This window comes from Channa argus, chromosome 18 (assembly GCF_033026475.1).
Source record: "Channa argus isolate prfri chromosome 18, Channa argus male v1.0, whole genome shotgun sequence".
Taxonomy (NCBI): domain Eukaryota; kingdom Metazoa; phylum Chordata; class Actinopteri; order Anabantiformes; family Channidae; genus Channa; species Channa argus.
In genome coordinates, this window is record NC_090214.1 from 4,480,204 (window position 1) to 4,486,239 (window position 6,036).

The window sequence follows — 6,036 nt, forward strand, 5'->3', positions numbered from 1 at the left end:
TAATGTACTAATATCTTACAGGAAACCATATTTAGAGATACACTTAATCTCACGGATCCACATTTGGCCTGTGTGGTCCTGCGGTGGTCGTGAGCCTTCGTACAGATGACACTGAATTAAAAATGATTCTCTTGCATCCTTGCTCCAATGATGACGAGCTGCATTGGAATCTTGTCGGTGTTGTTATAAAGCAAGATAAAAAGGAGTTAACAAGTAAAGGGAATAGCTACATTTAAGCTTTTATTATACTTCTTAAAGTTTTTTTTTTTGATGTTCCCCTTAATCATCCCTTTTTATCTCTTTAATGTGATCAACATAAGTTTGTGCGCATAGCTGCGACTGGCCTGATGCACACGCTTCCAGCTGAGCACCTGTATGTTTAATTCATGGAGCCTTGTGCTCCATGTCTTTTATTTTTTGACTACAGCTGGTTAAACCAAGACAATGATGCCACATTTCCTCAGTAGACTGGAAACATGCACAACAAAAGGCTGTCTCCACATATGAAAGCTTCATCAAAGTCACAGCGACAATGCCACAAATTAGCAGCTGAATGATGCAGGTGACACATTGTTTCTGAATTCACTGCCTTTAATGGAACAAAACAAGGACTAGATGGGCAGTAGATATTCACACGAGATTTTAAAATGGAAAATCAAACGGCTTCATAGATTTAAACATTTTTTTAATTAAACTCCCTTTCACCTGCACTCAGCCAAAAATTCAATTAAATGTTAAACGCCAACTCCAAAATAAAACATCGATTAGTGTATTGAATTTTTCTATTATTACTTATTATAAAGGTCATTTCGATTTCCTGATTTTAATATTGCAAGGGAAACAAAATAAATTCTGCAGGTGCCACATGAAATGATATTCTAAGCAAATCAACACACACACTATAGTGTTTCCACCTCATATAGGGCGCATGACATTTTCCTTACTCAACACAACTGTGTGATTACATATACAAAGGCCACTTTATTAGGTACACCTACAAGCTTGGACCACTTTTGCCTTTAGAACTGTCTGAATTCTTCCTGACACTGTCCAAATTTCTTAGAGAAATGTTGGGTCCATTGTTGGTCCATGTGACAGCTTCACACATTTGGTGTAGATCTGTTGGCTGCACACCCAAGATGTAAATCTCCCTTTCTACCACATCGCAAAGGGGCTGTATTCCTTTAAGGTCTGGTGACTACGGAGGCCATTGAAATACAGAACTCACTGTCATGTTCAGCAAACCACTTTGATATGACTTTAGCTTTCTGACATGGCGTGTTATCCTGCTGGAAGTAGCCATCAGTGTACATTTTGACCATTAAAAGGATCGACGTGGTCAGCAACAATACTCAGGTAGGCTAAGGCGTTTAGATAAAGCTCACTTGGTACTAAGGGGCCAAAAGCGTACCAAGAAAGTAACCCCCACACCATTTCACCACCACCACCAGCCTGAAAGAAGGATAAATCCATGCCGTTTATGCCACATTCTGATCCTACCAGTTGCATGTTGCAGCAGAAATCGAGACTCATCACACCAGGCAATGACTTTCCAATCATCCTTTGTCTCGTTTTGGTGAGCCCTGGCTAATCTTAGCCTGTTTCCTGTTGCCGAGCAAAAAAGCAGTCTGGCTTCTCTCCTCTGACCCTCTGGCGTCATCAAGACATTTGCACCCAGAGAACTGCCACTCCCCGGATATTTTCTCTTTGTCAGATCATTCTCTGTAAGCCCTAGAGACGGTTGTGTGCAAAAATCACAGTAGATCATGTCACAGTCACTTAAATCACGTTTTTTCAGGATTTGAACCCCAGCAGATCATCTTGACCTACATGCTTAAATGTTTGAGTTGCTGCCATGTGATGAATAAAGTGGCTGGTGGGTACATGGGAGACTGCTGTTCGACTATAGCTCAGTATTTATCACTACTTTGCTCTCTTTGCTCAGCACAGGAGTATTACTAATGTCCAGGCCTGCACAGCCTCTTCACCAGCGACAGTTGGTTCCATTACCAACATAAAGTTTGCAAAAAATGTCACCATCATACTGTGGGTAAACTAAACAATGAATGAGCAAATTCCAGATTTTACAGTCACAGGGTAGATGGCTTTAAGAACAGAAGACTTCTGGTCTGGTTGTGATTGACTGATGGAGATTAGAGATCATCTGAAATGGGATGCAGCACAGCTCAAAGCAGGAACTGCACGAGCCCACAGCACTTCTCTTCAGCTTATTGTACATCCTTCCACCTTCAACACTCTGGCTGACTCTGGCTTTTTAGGGGGAAGAATGTTGAAGGAGGAGAGAGCAACTTGAGACAGGACCACATTGAATTCCATAAAATTCCTCATACAAAAATATTTTCCCCCTTAGGAACATGCTAGAAAGAAACTGCAACGTAAAGTGCCACCATTGACTCAAGAGGGGACGTGATACAGGACGAGAAGGAGCAGTCTTGTTTCAACTGAACCCAACAATATTAATTATTAACTTAAACTTGCACCAATTTATAGGTTAAATTATCCAAAACGGCTTTACAGTACATGGACCAAACAGCTCTCAATAAGTTCAAATATTAGCCACTGTCCATCACTTGAATACAGTTAAAACTTAAAGTACAAGTTCTCTGCTACTGTAAAACAGATAATGTTTATACAGCATCATAATCAGTGACTAACAAGAACTTGGTGAAGAACATTTTAAACTATTGAAGTAAACATACACAAAGCGATGGCACAATACTGTTGTCAAATCTCTTTCTTATTAAGAAGTAATAACGCATACACAGTAACCTTGAGAGAGCATAACATGACAATCAGCCGAAATGATGGATGAACTCGACTGTGGAGGAAGTGCACAATATAGATGCATTCCCCACCAGCCGAGGTTATTTGCTCTAGCATTCACTCAGTTATTCAGTCAGTCAGCGAGGGAAGCTGAGGCTTAAATCAATCCATTAGATCCATCCATCATCTCAGTATCTCAGTGAGAGACAAACACTGATGGATCTGCTCACATCGAGTGGGGTTCTACCTTAAAAAAAATAAAAAATAAAAACAAAAATGGGTCTTGGTGCTGTTTTTTTCCATATGCTCCAGAATATACCCTGTCTATGTGAGAGAGATAAGGAAAGAAAAGCTTAAAATCATTTTTGGGCTTAATAGTTAAAGTTAACGCGTGATTCGATTATTATCCCTTTCTCCGCTATATTAGGTCTGGCAGGCAAGACATGATGTTCAAGGCTTCAACACTCACACGCTGTACATGCTGCAGTAAAACAATGGAAGATCCTGCTGGTTAGTAATTTCGCCAGGTTTCCTCAAAGTGATCATTTGACATGTGAATAACAACAAACAACTCAATCTGTTTCCAAGCGCTGCACTTTAGGTGAAAACATGAATTCTGTTAATAAATTATTTGACCTACAAGTGTCAAAGGTGTTTAACATCGGAAACTGAAATGTTGGTGTTTATTGGAACTTTTTCATTCCTTCAATTTTCCCGAGGAAGGAATTGTTTTTGTCACTTTACTTAAAGTCTTTAGCATCTAATGAGGATTTCAAACATGGGTAAGGCAAACAACCTCACACCACAAATTAATGAGGGCTTAACATACAGAATGAAGAAGTAACCAAATAATGCCATGTTAGCATTACATTTTTAAATATATAAATCAGCTTCAGTTCCAGTTTTTTTAATAAAAAAAGGGATGGAGATAGATCAAGACATATGATGGCGTGTACTTTAAAATGAGGGGAAAAAAAATGAATAGCACGAATATTATTCTAAGCTCCCAGTCAAGAAAGAAAATAGAATTGTGTAAATAAAATGTACCCGTAACTGGACACGTTGCCTCATTTACTTTGACAGGGGGACAATGTTTGCTTGTCTCTCTCAAACGTTTATGGGACATTGTTAAAGCGAAGGCTTCTGGTTTATAGCAGCATGAGTGTTTTTACCATTTGCCACACAGTCACCCGGAAGATGCGTAATTATATTCGGTGTCTGTAGCACCATACAGGTAAATCATCAGCTCAGTGCTCAACACAAGTGAAGTGAATTAATATTATATAATATTGTAGTCAAGTGTCCTTATTGTGCATTTGGCAGAAAAGCTACAGTAGCTGTATGCTGCAGTCCCTGTCTGACCAGTAGATGTATTACATCTCCATCCAGACAAAAAGACAAAAAAAGAGGCTTACCAAAAAAAAAAAAAAAGTGTGGGGTTTCTCATCTAAAAGCTTTCTAAACACATAATGCAATGAGTCAATAGGAGAAACACACGGTCTGCCCCTTAGGATGCTTCGACTTACTGTTGACAATACTTACTGAACATTTACATTGTATAAACAGGTCATAATCTGAGCAACAGGTTGGCACAGAAAAGTTGCTCCTCTTCCTTGTGTCCATGGGCATCAACACCACATCTATTCTCAGCCCAAAAAAAAGGCATTGGAACCTTTAAGTAAATTATTTTATAGGCTAGTGCCATCTAAAATAGATAAACTCAGTCTCAAATATATACTCAAATATATATTAATATAAAATGAAATGTGCGATATTCCTTAAAGGACAACGTCACCAATATTAAACTTGCTTTCAATGGCTTCAGTTTGGGATGTAAATGTACATTAATGCATTTAAACGTCCCCCTTACTTCCCTTTATCAAAAGTAATTCTCCTCCTCCAGATGACATCACCTGAAGAAGTTTTTTGGGGGGAGCTCTGGACAACCAGGTTGAATTTGATTACAAACTCAGTGTGAGCAACAAGACAACACAATCTGAACAAAAGATTCCTCCAAGTGATGTCACCTGGAGGCCCCCCCCCCTTTTTTTTTGAACAAGAGCGATATTTTAATCAAGATAAGGAAATCAGAGAATATCAAAGCAAAGTTTAATTGTATTTATGTACATAATCACAAAGGTTTGCCAGGGGTTCAGATTTTGTGCTGCACTGTAGACGAGACTGTAACAGCTGCAGCTTCATTGTATCGCCAAAAAAAAAAAAAAAAAAAAATGCAACACGTTGCCTGTAACGGCTACTGTTCTTGCATCTAAAGGTCAGTTTAAGCACCAACTATTTATACAGGAGAATTATCTGTACAGTATGTGCAAGAAGGGGTGAGAAAATATAATGAAATATGAAATGAAGTGTGACACATTTTCACTGGTGTCCTCTACTTGTTTCACATTTTAACATAGATTTGTTTCTCATCACTTGTCCAGCCACACCAAAAAAAAAAAAAGCATGTGACCTTTTCACTGCTCACTGGTATGCAGAGTGGGTGGATATTAAAAAAAAAAGTGGTCAAATGCAAGATACACCATAAAACAGCTGTTACCAGTAGGAGATGTACGCTGAGCAAGAGAACTCAAGCCCAGGCTTTGAAGGGGGGATAAAGATCAGTCAGCAATGAGACCACCGTCTATTGCCTTTGCATATCTAAGTCTCCATCAGTCTTTGTTGGGCGGCAGCTGCAGTGTAAAAATTGACTCAATTCGCTCTCAACTGATATGTGACACTGGAAAACCGTGCTGCCACCAGATGAGGCCAGATTTATGACATGACACAGGATTTGGTTTTAAACTACATTAACACCTAAGCCAATAATTTCATGCAATTCTGAAAGCTATAGGCCAAAACATTCCTTTATAAAATTCCTAATGTTAGCAGCCATATTAAAGAAGGAATGTTTGTATAAAACCATTAAAAATCCGGTCACATGTTCCCTCCCTCCTGCTTATCTGACTTCAGAAGGCCAAACTGGTTGAGTCAGATCAAGCTCGTAAGCATTAGTCATCCGGGCCTCCCATGACTAATGGCATTGTTTTGAGGAATGCACCATGCCACCACAGTGCTGCTAACCTTTGTGGCATGAAGGAAAGTCCAGGCCTTTGTGTGATAGAGGAACTAAATTTAATTTTGAAGGTGCCAATTTTACGCTCAACCACGCCTCTCACCTCGTACGGGAAAGGCTGCGACCATGTGGCTGTTGCAGTGAGGAATTCTTGGCAAGCAAGGTTGCAGAGGATACAA